Source organism: Lygodium microphyllum, chromosome 7 (assembly GCF_053477565.2).
Source record: "Lygodium microphyllum isolate KBCC chromosome 7, Lygodium_microphyllum_v1.1.10, whole genome shotgun sequence".
NCBI lineage: Eukaryota > Viridiplantae > Streptophyta > Polypodiopsida > Schizaeales > Lygodiaceae > Lygodium > Lygodium microphyllum.
The window spans coordinates 156,158,103-156,173,501 of record NC_141141.1 but is presented as its reverse complement, the minus strand read 5'-3'; positions in this window follow the sequence as shown (position 1 = coordinate 156,173,501).

Sequence of the window (15,399 nt, the reverse complement as noted above, 5' to 3'; positions counted from 1 at the left end):
AAGGAATTCACAGGGTTGGCCCATCAAAACTCAGTTGGAAAGGAACTAGGAGGGGTTCACGTGGAAAAAATACGAAAACACATCCGAAAACACTCGAAAAAATTAATAACTAAAAATCTGGCAGTCGGAAGAGGGGGGAGGAAAAAGGAAAAAGTGGGGTTCACATGGAAAAATGTGAACAATAAGCACAAAAAAGGCTCGAAAACACGCAAAAATTAATAACGGATAAACCGTGCATCGGAATGACATAGAGTAAAAAGGAAAAATATCAGGGGAAATGGGTAGGACATGTCTGGCACATCAGATCAGAGTTCCAAAGTAATAAAGATGCATTCACATGGAAAACCGTCCAATTTATGGGAATTGCTTCAAAAATTAATAACTTGAGAATTGTTTATCAAAACAGGGGTTGGTAAAAAGAAAAAATAGGCAGTTCAAAGGGACGAACAGGTTGTAAGGTTGGATTGGGATTCTGGTGAATGTAGGGTGCGTTCGTATGAAAAAGTCACAAAACAAAGGATAAAGAAAAACGATCAAAAAATAGCTCCAAGGACAGGGAAAAATAGAACGGAGGAGTGGGGAAGGGACCCCATCAGGGTAAAATGAAGTCACGGCATAGATGCATGATTAAAACAGGGTATATGCCTGGGGGTATGCAACATAGACGCGTAGGGACATGCCCCCACACTTAAAACCTTAGCAGGAAGGGTACACCGAACAAGAAGGAGCTAGTACCACACATTAGACCAACCAGGAACGTCCCTACACTTAAGACATAACCATCACTGAAAAACAGAAGGTGTAGGGTTAGAAAAACTTGGCCCATATTGCCGAGGAGTAATGTCGACGATCGAGGTTGCGTCTTGTGTCGAGGTAACAAGGTGTCATCACAGCACTTGTCCAACGGCCTTTGTGGTAGGGACCACACAACAACGTCACTTGGTTGGGCTAGGCCTGCCTACTCGTAGTCGATCGCACCCGTGTACTCCAACCAAGTTCGATCGCAGTCCTTATGTTTGACTGCCTTCTCCACTCTAAGTGTACTCTACTTGTGCGGTCTGGGGTCTACTTGTATTTGTTTAATTATATGTCCCCTAATGTCGTAATCTAGGGTATCGATTTCCCTTTCGCTCTCATCATTGAAAGAACAACAGTCCTCATATTCGTCGTTGGAGCTGTCTTTGTCCGGTCACTCCTGATTCTCCTGGTTCTGACAATTCCCTTCTTGTTGGTTGAGGAGTAAGGTCCAATTGTACTTCAAGTTCAAATCGTGTACCTTGGACCATCGCCATTTAGGCTTATCCAGGAGATCTTGGAGCAACTTAAGGTTTTCGTTGGAATTGCTAGCTAACTTGTTGGTTAAGTACCCTAGGATCTCTTGGAGCTCACATCTGTTGCTTGGGACTTAGAATGCAACATGAGTGGGTCGTCCACGTAGACTCCCGGTCATCATGTAGACTGGCACTAAAGGTGTGTCCTTGAACTTATCAGTTGCCTTGATGGCTTGTTCATATGCCTCAGTATCTGAGAACGATAGGTCGATGGTAGCAAGAACGTGCATCCAGTCTCGCTCGTCCTCAAGGCACGGGATATACTTGGTAAGAGCCCCATAGGATCCCCCAGTCTATCCGTCACCCTTCAGCATGGTGGAGATGGCATCGAGGTCAATTTGGTGTCCATCTCTACTCTCATAGCTTCTGCTCGATTGCCTAAGAAGATAAGACCGTTGCCCTAGTCCTCTACGACTCTCGTGTTGCACATCCAAGATCGGCCTAACAGGATGTCATAGTCCCACTCCCTTCATGACTATGAAGTCAACAGAGAATTGGATCCTTGTGATCTTTATTGGCCAATTTTTCAACACTCCGAATGGCTTCACCTTCGTTCCATTTATCAGTGTGATGTTAAACCTAGCAGTCTCGACCGGTGGATTACCCTTAGTTTGGAGTCCACATGGCTTAGTACACTCACTCCTGTCCCTATGTCCACAATCCCCTTTTTGGTGACATCTCCCAATGCTAGGATTGGTAGGACTGCATGCATTTTCGTGCCTTCCCAAAAGGTGTTGACATGTAGGGATTTAGGTATGGAGTGCAGCGTTAGGCTCGGTATTTGAGTTTCTGCATCATGTTCAAGCAAGTCTGTGGCAATTGGCTCATTTGGTTCTTCAACCCACTGCTTTAGCTCTGGCCATAGTGTTGGGTGCTACCTAAGCAAGTTGCCTAAGCTCAGAGTTACCAGGGTGGTCACCAATGTATTGAGGAGGTTGCTAGTTACTTGCCTATCTTCTAGGTCTGTTGTTCTTGGCCAATGGCCTTGATTATTTTGCTAGCTTGAAGCATTTAGACTTTATCCACGTGACCTAGCTTGTGGTTCCATTGCCTCCCTTGGTTGTGGGAGAGAGATTGGGGTGCCTATGCTTGAGAGATCATCGATCTCGTCCTCCAGTATGGGCTTAGCATCCTTTAGGTGCTTCTAGGCCTCTCCCACCCATTCTTTCACCTTCTTGATGGCTTTGAGTTGGCGCTTTGGATTGAGGTACTCCCCGACCTTAGCACTTTCCTTCTCAGCCGTCCCCATGGAGCCGACATTTCTTCCTTAGTGTCAATGACTTTCCTTCCAACCGGCAGTGTTGTGGCACTTTCGGTTTTGAGGGTGACCTTAGCATCCAGTCTTTTCTTCCTTCGTCTCTGGCTCTTCTTTCCAACTAAGGTTGCATCAAGTTGCTAGCAATGATATGTTGGGCTACTTCGTCTACGCACGGGTCATGACCTGTAATGGAATAGGTGTTGCCTCCCCATCGAGCGTCTTGACACCAAACAACCCCAATGGAACCGATGGCTCATTCGTCGAACTAGAGGATGGCCTTCATCTAGGTCAATCGACAAAGAGATTAGTGATTCCACACTCAACACATCTTAAATCAGCCTTATCTCTATTTGCTTGCTCCCTCTCAGGGCAACGCGAAGAAATATCCTGGGTGACCACAAGTCCAGCACACAATTGGCTCTATGGCTTGACCTCCTAGGCCTCTGCCTCTACCTCTTCCCAATGCCATCACTGGTACTGGTCGATAGTCCATGAGGATAGCATTGCCTTCCTCATCGTATGACACATATGGGTTTACATATGGCTCATCGTTGCTAGGCTCGTCCACATATAGTGGAGTGGGGTATCACTCGGTGGATGGGTCACGTAGGGTCCAGGTGGTCTAGGGATTCCTGTAGGATTGATTTCCATCCTAGGGATGGTAGGTTTAGCGTCATTTGGTGCTGGAAGAGCCAATGAGGCTCCCCTTCCAAAGAAGTTCAGTGGCCTGTTTGCAAGGTGGGGTTGACCATAAAGCTGTGGGTATGGGAGCCTCCAAGGTGATCAACAATGCATGGTGTCATTGCAGGTGAACCTACTACAATTAGCACAAGGTCATGACCTAGGGTCCTGACACTCAACTAGCAAGTGGTTTCCACCACAATGCACACATTGGAATCTCTCTCTTTTTGCTTGACATTCATAAGCCGCACTAACAGGTTATCGGAGTATCCCAGTTCAAAAAATCTCTTAATGAAGAGATTTTTCAAGCCATTGATATCGGCACACTCTGCAGCATCTAGACTTGTGTACTAGGTCTACGACCCTTGTCGCCTAAGCACAGTCCAAAGGCTTGGGAGCATTGAGTAGGATTAATGAGGCCATTGGCCTTGCAAACCTTCTCAAACTACTCCACAAAGCTATATGGGTTGTCATTTTCTTGGTATTTATCCAGCTGCTTTGCTACCACATGGATTTTCGATTGGCTCCTAGAGCCTTGGCTGACTCCCAACCCTGTCAGTAGTGATGTTGCCAATGCTGCGGCACTTTGTTCTACTGCCGTGTTATCTAACAGCCGCTTTGTCAGGAGCTCACTCAGCATGAGATCTCCTTGGTTGACTCCCAACCCTGTCATAGTGATGTTGCCAATGCTACGACACTTTGTTCTGCTGCCGTGTTATCCAACAACTGCTTTGTCAGGAGCTCACTCAGCATGAGATCTCCTTGGTTGACTCCCAACCCTGTCATAGTGATGTTGCCAATGCTACGGCACTTTGTTCTGCTGCCGTGTTTTTAACAACTGCTTTGTCAGGAGCTCACTCAACATGAGATCTCCTTCTAGCGCTCTCTCACTCTCTGACCAATTCCTACCCGCTAAGGCTAGCACTCTCTGGATCTCTTGCATTTCTAAGATCTGGCATAAGTTCCTAGTTTGTTGATCCTGGTTGTGTGTTACTAGGCCTTACAGATCTATGCGGGTCAGTTTTCTTTCCTCCTTTAGGTCTACCATGATGTCCTCGACTGGTCTACGATGGCGTTCTAGTTGGGTTTGAGTGTCATATTTGTACACTAACTATTGGATAACCTCAAGAAAGTCTCCTAGGTTAAGCTCCTCATCACTTCTACGGCTTGAGCTACCTTCTTCCATTTCTAAGACTTTCTATTCTACCAAATTTTTGATCAAGTTGATAAGTCTGGGTAGATCCACTTATGCGATATTGTTTGTCCTTGTTGCATACAGATTTTTGGCCATGTTCTTCGCTTGGTCCTATCTTTGGGGATTCGATATCCCTTCTATGTCTTTGGGTCTTCTCTTACTGATGGGTTCCTTCAAGTTCTTAAGTCTAGTTCTTAAGTCTAGGTGTGTTCCTTATTACTTACAATCAGTCCTCAACTTACCCTCACTCTGTGCGTGGGTGCGTATGTGTGCTCTTTTTTGTGCACTGTGCAAAATCAGTATTTTAGCTTTCCTTAATTGAGCTTCGAGTGATAGAAATCAGAATGGGTGAAAAAACAAAGTGAGTGTAGCTCTAGTGCTCTTGTCTATGGGTTGGCTTGATAGGGTTGTGTGTTTGGTTCCTAATTGTTCCCGCCAACTTCTAGGTTTTTTTGCTGCGCTATCTCGTTTGGCTCGGTCGGGTAGAGTTGGGGTCTTGCAATCAGCCCACAACACCAAACACCCTTTCAGAACGTTTGACCACAATCCCTAGGTTTGTAACTGTGTGTGAGGCCATCGATGGGTTCTTCCAGCATGGGTCATGCTTCTCATTAGCCGAGATTCATCAAATTTCTAGGCTTTCCTTCCCAGGCTACGTCCATATTACTAGTGTCCAATTTTCAAAATTGGACGTCTAATTTACCAGTGTTCGATTCTAGAGATCGGACAAGTTTGGGTTCGATTGTCACAATCGGACAGGTGTGTGTCCAATCGGACATCTGGAGTTGGTCTGATTCTGGCGGTCCAATTTTCGTGTGTCCAATTCTAGGAGTCCGATCCTAGGAATTGAACATCCGATGAGATAGTGTTTGATTTTAGAGCATCTGATTCTGAATGGTCCAATTGGGGTATGTCCGATCGGACAAGGTTGTTCGTCTGATTCTATGGTCCGATCGTCGTGATCGGACGAGTTGAGCGTCTGATCGGACAGGTAGTGTGTTTGATTGGAGTTGGCCTGATCAGTTGATCGGACAACGGTCCGATTTTGAGTGGTTCGATTATGGGTTTCCGATTTTCAAAATTGGGCAGGGTGTTCAATCAAACGAGGTGGGTTTTTTCGAGTGTCCGATTCTGGGAATCAGACATTGTGGGAGGCATTCGATTCCGTCGGCTGAAATGTGTATCGATCACTTATTTGCCAAAAATCTAGATATAGATGTTGCTAGTAGCTACCGGAACTTCCAGGAATCAAGGAGAAGTGTAGACCAAGGGCATTCCATACCTATATTTCACTGAAAGTCTCGAGATGCTCCGATCAATTTGATGTAGACCTGGACTTGCAAGCTCTCTCTCTCTCTCTCTATCTATCTCTCTCTCTCTCTCTCTCTCTCTCTCTCAAAGCCAGAACTGTAAATGATGTTTTCTCTGGTCACCCAGGACCTTAAGCCCTCACTGCCTTGCAACTTAGCCTTTCCAATCACTCAACCTTCGACTTTGAGACATCTGGGCACTCTCTTGTTTTCATTTTCCCTTGTAATTGCCATGTTCAGGACTATTTTACAGCAGTGAAATGCAAGCTTCTGTCTCTGATTTCCTCTAATTTCTCCTACCTATCCTACTCTAAATGCAACAAAAATCAAAATCAAGGTACTGAATGGATTTCTCCTACTCAACCAATCATAAAAAAAACCAAAACTTGTTGCATGGATTAAAACCCAAAACCTTCTATCTATCTCAAGCTCCAGTTCGAGGATGAAACCCTTACTTTGATGCTCGATTTGAAGTGCGCAAGTGCTCAAGTATGAATCCATGGTCCCAACAATAGAACCAAAATGTAGAGCCGAATCACCAAGTCCCATGGACCGCTTATTGTTCAAGTGTTTCAAGCGAGCACTAATGGCTACCTCTCACATAGCCGACACGCCATCCCTCTCTACGAGTGTAGTGAGCTTACTTTGATGCCTGATAGAGTTGCTTCCTCTTTTAAGCACTCTGATAGCTCCACGGTTCTTGATGAAAGCTCAAGCATCCTCAAACCTCCATCTCCAAGCTCCATCCTCCATAGCCGTGCACAAGATGTGTGAAGAGAAGAGAAGAAGAAGAGGAGAGATGGAGGAGGGATTCACCTCCAAGATCCCTCACCCTCACTCACTCACTCGCACTCCCTCACTCACTCACTCATAAGCGGGAAGAGAAGAGAAGAAGAAGAAAAGAGATAGAGTCCACTTTGCCACACACCAAAGAATGAGCTCTCATTCATCTTTTGAACTTTATATACAAAGCCATAAATCCCATTTGGGCAGTCATCCCCTTTTTACATGGCCAGCCATAGTCTAGGCCCCTTTTTCAATTGTTCTCCCATCTTCCTAGCTTCCTTCCTACCACCCATCTACATTTACAATTTGCACAGGTTAGAGCCCGGCGCTCTTAAAATAAATCACAGTGCGCCTTGCAGTCTTTTACAAAAGTATTGACTTGCAGTCTTTTACAAAAGTATTGACTTGCAGTCTTTTACAAAAGTATTCAATAAATCACAGTGCACCTTGCAGTCTTTTACAAAAGTATTGACTTGTGCTTTTTCTTGAGTGCCTCTCCTTGATTTAGGAATTTTTCACACTTCTTGTGTTTTCTGATTTTTCTTGATGTGCCTTTGTTCTCCATTCCACTTTTGCCTTGGCTTTGTCTTCTGCTTTAGATTTTCTGGATTTTTCACCTTGTTTGTTTGAGGGTTAACTGTGTGTGTGTGTGTGTGTGTGCACGCACGCACGCGCGTGTAACTCTCCCTCCCTTTCCCACTTCCTCTCTCTAGTAAACACTTAAAATTGTTGCAACTTAAGAAAATAATATACTATACTCTCTTTTTCTTTACAAACCATAAAGAAGTTAAACAATTGTATTGAAGAATGAGAAGCAACATAGAATAGGGTTTTGGAGCTTACCTCTTAGCTCAAGGATAACATCAGAAGAAGGATAAAAGAAAAAGGTATAGAAGAAGGAGCTAGTAGTTACCCCGTGACAAAAAAATGTATAGCAAAATGAATAGAGAAAGGTAAGTTTCATTTTAGTTTATCTTAGTAGGATTAGAATAAGGGACAATATATTTTATATCATTGTATAGGCCGGTATTATTTTTTAAGTGACATCAATATATAGAAGGCATGTCAAATAAGTTTGAGGAGTATTTGAACCTAGATAATGAGGTTTATACTGGCATGCATATCTAGGTTTATACTGAGGTGTCACTTTTTTTTTTCTTTGTATCAAAATTTTACATTGGTATTCCCCTCATCCTTTGTAGTGTGACAATATTTACAAAAAATAATACCAATGTAGAAAAAGCTCAAATCATGCAATGAATATAATTTTGAACTTAGTCGAGTCTTTTAAACCATACTATTAGTACTCAAAATAAGGAGATCCACAATATTCTTGAAAGAGAGGGAAAAATCTAATTGAAAGAAGCCTTAATATCAAACTAGAAGAAAACATAGCCAAGTCTCATATTGATGTAATGCTCATGGCCAAAGGAAAGCATGGCTAAAATAAAAGATATAAGAAACAAAGATTAACGTAGGAACAATAGCTCTTGAAGAGGCATGCTCTTGCATGTGTGCACAATAACATGCCAGGTATCATGGAAACTCACCTCCATGAATGGTAGACATGGATATTCGCCTCTTAAATTTTATGTTGGACCTAAAAATACATTCCTATTGTTTGTGACACATTACTATTTTAGGAAATGGTCAAATATTGTTTACACTTTGATCAAAAGGCTTTTTTATTAAAAAAATTTTAAATCAAAAGCCTGCCCTTATAGACTTGCCAAACCGCATGTTTATTCATTCTTACAAGCACTTTGTATTTGAGCTTCTAAGTTGGATTAGTAATAACTTTGCAAAGCAAAAATTTGAAATTTTATTTAGATTTAATTTATTGTTATATAAATTAAAAGTAGTGAATTTAGATATTTAGACTTGTTAGAATTGTCAAATTTTAGATTATTTAGAATAATTAAATATTTCAATAATCTAATAATTAATATTAATATTAGAAAAAATATTTAATATTTTAATAGTTAAATAATTATTTAAATAGCAAATGAAATTAATATTGAGATATAATTAAATACTTAAGTTTATAAATTTATTAAATAATAAATAATAAATAATAAATAATAAATAAATATGTTTAATAATGAAATAAAATTATTTAATTTATCAATTAAAATAAGTAAATATATAAAAAGTATATTTAAAATCAAATATCAATAGATATTAAAATTTGTATATTAATTTGATATATAGAGAAAATATATTTCAATAATTTTGAAGGTTGATCATTCTATTTATTCACTTCTCCAAAGTTGGTCATATTTCACCACAAGTTCTCAAGGGATAATATAGAGTTCGAATTGTTTGCACAACAAAGATAATATCAAAGTATCTTGGAGGATTTCTTGTAAGATGGATGCATAGAAGATCATGTTTTTGCAAAAGCAAGAAGTAATATTAGTCTTTGCATGAGGGCTTAGGATGCATGCACTAAAAGAAGCTACCATTTAGCATGCAACTCCTATGGTTCAATGTATGGTATCAAGGAACCAAAATGTTGTTCGAGTATTAAAGAAAGATAGCTTCTTAGATATTGGGAACACCAATGTAGCAAATGGCACAAGCAGAATATGAAGCTAGGCCATCTTCAAAAGGGGCCATAGTTAGAGGAGTGACACATTTGGATCTTTTAATAACGCTTGCTATGCTTTCATTATTTAGTCATATTTGAAGAAGAATTAGTGGTTATGGGTATCCAACTCTTCCCTTATCTTTGTTTTTCTTGTCACCATAGAGCATGTTTAATTGTGACATAAGTTTTTTTCGCATGGTTTCCTCATTTCTCTCTTTAAATTCTCCATTCCTTTTATTAATTTTGGATGTCTATAATGCTTGTTTTTTGTTGGCTTTGTCAATACTCTTTATGAATTTTCATTGATGTAAATCTTCTAAACTATTATCTTTCCAAATGTCCATTGATGTAACTCTTCTAAGCTATTAGCTTTCTATACTCCATTGTATCTTGTATGGTTGATCTTGAGTTCATTAAATTGATAGATTAACTTACCCCTTTGCAAAGCAAGGATTAGTCTATAATGTTATATCAAAGCATTTTAAAAAGATGAATTATCAGGAAAGCTGTTGTAAATACACAGTTGAAGTTTGTCATCTTGAATAAGATAAAGCATCACAAAATGGTGATGTGTTAATCTATCAAGGCACTTATTGTGAACCTTTTGAACTCATCCACTACTATTTCAAAGGCTTGATGGTCACAATTTTTTCACACTTTTAAGTCATAATACTTATCAATTGTATCTTAAAGCTTCCACATTGACATATGTCATCATACTTCACCATTGTTTACATGGTCTACAATTCATATGAATACACTTCCAACTACTATACTTGAGTGTGTTAAATTCTTTAATCTTTGGGATTATTATCCAATGCTTGCATTTATGACAACTTTGTGTTTTTATACGACCATCCTTGGACCTTCTCTCCTCTTGTTCAATATTCACATTTCCACCATGCAAACTAATGTCTAACAAAACCTTTCCTAGTGCATGTATGAAAAATAGTTTAGTGGCTTATCACACTAGTAGACCAAAGTAGAATTAAGCCTTTGGGCAGTCTCCCATACGTTAAGACAACCCTCGCAGGAAGAGATTATTGGCTGACATATCTGGTAGTAAAACCAAATTCCTACGGAACCTCATACCCGTTGCTGCTAGGAAGACCTTGCCTTTTTGAAGCAAGAGCAAGGATAGATTGGTTCAAAGGAACCCTAACCCTAGGTAGAGGACCCAACAAGGTGGTATTGAAGTTGTATGGATCGCACAAAGGCGATGGATCCACTTCCATCAAAGTCTTAATAAACTCTTCCAACAAAGTAACAGATGGTACATTAGGAGACGAAGAGGCCGGCAAATCTATCCTACTTGCAGAAAGCATAGATGAGGACGAAGTTCCAAAAGCCTCAAATTCGGGCTTGAAATGTTTTAAAAATTACTCGTTGAGTTATCACATAAGTGACCGCATGTAATATCAAATCTTGCATTAAATCAATTCTGCAATCCAACACGAGAAGATGTCTCAATGAACCCAGCCAACAAAAAAGCAAATACGCCTCATAAATAATATTACGACGACTTGATCATAATATTTTCCGCATTATATTTGATTTAGCATTCCCGATTCCATTTAATGCATCAAAGATCGCATTGATTTTGCAACGGCAAGACAAATCACAAAAGTCTTAATCGGTAGACAAAGAATGCACAAGAACAAGCATGATATTGAGTAAGTTAAGTATCAAAGAGTATGGCACGACTTTATAAACTAGATAAATCATGAGGTAACTTGGCCGAAAACTACCATATGAAGTCGTTTTGATGAAAAAAAGATGTTTTTGAAAAAATAGACAAAAAATCATGACTTTTTTATGCTTGGAGGGAGAGAAAGCATTTTAAAATCATCCCCATGCCACCATCCAACAGGTAGGCAATCAAAAAGCATTTTTTATCAAGCTTACTTAGCTCTTGACAAGTAGCCAAAAGAATGAGTGACTGCATGCTTCTCCCTCATGGCTATAAATACAACCGTTCTCCTTCACAAAGAAAGTAAGAAGGAAGACCTCCTGATGATGGAAAAATTTCTCTACATCTCTTTTCCATTCTAGCTTGAGCCTTGAAGAAGGAAAATACCCCTCTTCTACCTCATTTCCATTTTCTCTACCCCATGTTATGACATTCTTCCATACAACCATATCACCAAGCAAAACGCTGGCAAAATTTTTTTAGACAACCATCAACTCTCCCTGAGCTACCACGTTAATTTTGCGTGACATCCATAGCTCCATGAGGTCGCAAAAATTCAAGAAGCCCATTTGAAGCAAAAGAAGTAAGAAACACGGTCGATGGAGAAAATGACACGGTAGGAATTGGCGAAACCCCTATTACTACAAACCTGATAGAGGTAACATCTCGTCAGTTTGAAAAAAAATAATTTTTTATAAGCTTATCCCTATATTTGGCTTTAAAAGATTATAAATAAATTTTAAAGAAGATGCATATGAACTGTCGCTTAGGAAAATGACTTAAGTAATATAATAATAAAGTATTTAGTGAAAAGACTATTTCACTTGAAAAAGGATTATATGCCTATCATGAAAAAAAATATTGTAATTATGGTTTATTTCGTGATATTTATTGTTATTTTGTTAAAGATGAGTGTGATTATAATAACTAAAAAAATGTAGACGGTGTTAGGGAAGGGAATATTTTATGATTTTTCCTTGAAAGTGACTATCTCTATTTTATTTTGCTAATGATAAGTAGATGCATATGAGTCTTATGATAACTTATAGAAAATCATTTCGATAATATCATGAAATAATCAATGTATTAAATCAATAGAAAATTGTATAGGAAAATATATACTAGACGTGCATAAATTAGGTGCATATTACTATAATTCGATGTCTGAAAGATGAAAGAAAAATTATACTTATGATTTTTACATTGCTTAGAATAAAGTTTTCAAAAAAACAATTAGCATTGCATTTATAACATAGCTAAATGAAAATTGATCTTCCTAGATAATGTTGAAAGTTCGACAAATGGTTGGACATTGTCAATTAAACCATAGAATACGAGGAGAATAAAATAAAAATTATTTTCTTGCTGAAAACACACACAATGTTAATATTAATGGTTATATTAGCAAGAGCATCAATATCATGAGTCGACCCACATATGAATCAACGAGAAAACCTTACCTAAAATATCGAGGATGTTGAAGCAAAAGCAATTATGAAATACTCGACAACCCTGAAACTATTAGTATTAGGAAATTAAATAAATATCGAAATTCTGTAAGACTTATTGGACATTGATAAGAATTTTTCGATACAAATTTTAATGTCTAAACAGACTTGGAAAAGCATTTGAAATCCTGCCAAGTGTAGGTTAGTACAGGGCAGTGCATGAATTGCCTGCCATAGGTATAAATGCCCATATTATCTTTTAGGGAAAAAATACAAAGTTTTCATAAGGATAAAATAGACTTCATGTTTGCGAAATAACTTGCGGATCCGGAAAAAAGAGTTGCAAGTAGGAAGCGAAACCCTAAGAATAAGGTGGGACCTTAAAAGAGAAACCCTAGAATTGGGTGGGGCTACTTCCTATGCTAAAAACACTTGCTCCTGTTTTTTTTAAAAAAAATGTATTGAAGGTTGCACAAGAATGATTAATTGTGCTTGTAGCAGTAAGATCTGATTGTAAATATATAATCAGGATAATAAGAGGAAAGATCGTGCTATGCCTCCCCCACGGCTAGATGCGGAACCCTACTCCAAGGGGGATTGTTCTGTACCGCCACGAGGAGCTTTGGACCGGCCCCGATGGTGAGAGGTCGCTCAGTGAGGAATCCATTAGGCAGGAGGAGGCGAGACTGCCAGGGGGCTCTGGCCATAAATCTCTCGATCGCTCCTAGGAACTGCCTAACCCTCACACGAATCAAGATGGGATCCTAGAGTCCTCGGTACTAGTGAAGGGACAGAAAGCTTGGAGGGTTTGCTTTCTTCTATACAGACAGAAGGGATTTTCCGATGAATGGAGGTTTTATCTTCTACATAGGCAGAATGGGAAAAACATTGTAAATAACTTTTGCAAAATAATAAATAAATATGTTTTGCCAAAAGATTGTTTTTCTCTGTCTTTGTGTTGTGTCGTAAAATCACGCAAAGGAACCTATGATAATGGGTTAATTAACGAAGCTGCTTTTATGTGTCATAACTTAATGTGATAGGTAATTAGAAAACTAAAGAAAAACGTTTGTGGGAAGTGGGTGGACGAGATCCCTGACGGATCTGTCCTACGGATGGGTGGTCCCGGTAAGCTGGGAGCTTCTTTCAAGAGATTGAATGAAACATTAATGAGGAGAAATTAGGTAGAGCTGAGCATTGACTTACCTAGGGTCAGGTCTTAAAACCTTGATCAATAATTGTCTTAGGGGAAAGGTGTAGCGGCTGTGCCAGAACTCCGTTAAGGTTCCCTGAATCCTAACTAGTTACTGGAAAAAGCGTTGCACTCCATGAACCAAGGGTAACTACGATCACTCCAATCGGACAAGAAGCCCTTGTGGGACACCTCCAATGGAGCTAGCTGATGCATAAAGACCTCAGTTGTCAAATTAGGACCATGAGCTTGCAGGTTGATCCTCGTGGGGACGGCTGGTACCTTCCGTTACGGGGTGGACTCTGGGAAACCTAGACGATAGACCCTGTGCATTCTCGCGAGTGCCGAGTGAAGCCATCTAGGATAGTTCCCCGATGGACCACTAAAACGTGCTACTAGGGAATTGTTAGGTAGGCATGTGACAAGAAGGTTCTTGTCATATGGAATTTTTGGATGCATCTTTGGAAGATGAGTCTTTGAGCCAAGAAGTGACTCATCCGCAAACCAAACCTTAAACCACAATCATACCCTTTTAGCTTCCTAAGGAGCAAGCAAAGCCTCCATTGAAAGAGAAAGTTGGTTCCAGTAAATCATCAAAAGAGGAGACGAATCCCTTGAAGGAGTTGGATCTCTACCCAGAAGCAGTCCGTGGGATATTCATATGCAAAGTGGAAGGAGAAAAGCCATTAACATTCATGGATGCAGAAGGTACTGAACGTCATTTGAAGGAGAACTCAAACATGTTTGCATGGTCATACAAAGATCTGAAGAGGATTGATCCCACAGTATGCCAACATCACATCGACCTAGAGCTTGACAAACCTGTGAGGCAAAGACAAAGGCCCATAAATCCAAATTACTCTGCCCTAGTGAAAGTCGAATTATTGAAGCTCCTTGAAGTTGAGTTTATCTATCCAGTGGCTAATAGTGAATGGGTTCTACCCATTGTGGTGGTATCCAAGAAGAATGGAAAGTTGCAAATATGTGTGAACTTTCAAAAGGATGAATTCCAAGACAAAGAAGGATCATTTCCCTATCCCTTTCATAGACCATCTGTTAGACACAGTGGTAGGCCATGAGCTCTATTCTCTCTTGGATGGATTCAATGGATACAATCAAGTCTAGATCGTAGAAGAAGATCAATCCAAAACGACCTCCACAAGCGAATGGGAAACTTATGCTTATAGAGTGATGTCGTTTGGGCTCTGTAACGCCCCAGCTACATTCCAATGAATGATGATGGTTGCATTCCCAAACCATCTGTATGATTTCATTGAGGTGTATGATAACTTTTGATTTTGGTGTCCAAATTAGATTATTTTAGTCTTGAAACCTCATTATAATAAAGTCTCCAATCCTCCTAAGTACTTTTTTTTTTCATAAGATTGATCCTATAATTAAATTTTAGTAAATTTTCCAAATAATTCAGACACCTGTATATGCCATGTTTACACTTGTAAGTACTAAAATTGGTCTTAGTTGTACCAAATCTGGATAACCCTGAAATATACCTATAAGGTACCTATAAGACTTGTAATACCACTCCAAGAGTGGAGAAACACCTGTTAGTACCTATGTAGAACCTAAATTTTCAAAATTTTTTCAATATTCATCAATATTTGACTAAAAACCACTTGAATACATGTGTAATTCAGCATTGAATGACCTATAGCACATGTGAATGATTGAATTTCAATCCAAATCACTGCTCAAATGTCTTGTTACTTTTTTGTATACCTATACCCTATTAATGAATGGTGCAATAAGCTAGAATACCCTTTAATAAATGTGTAATTGCCCTGTTTTAATGCTAATGGAGCCCAAAGGTCTTCAAATATTTTCCACTCTATCCCAAGTGGTCTTCTGTGGTCCACCACCGATGGTAAGTGATAAAATGGTAGACAAGGTACCTAAAGGG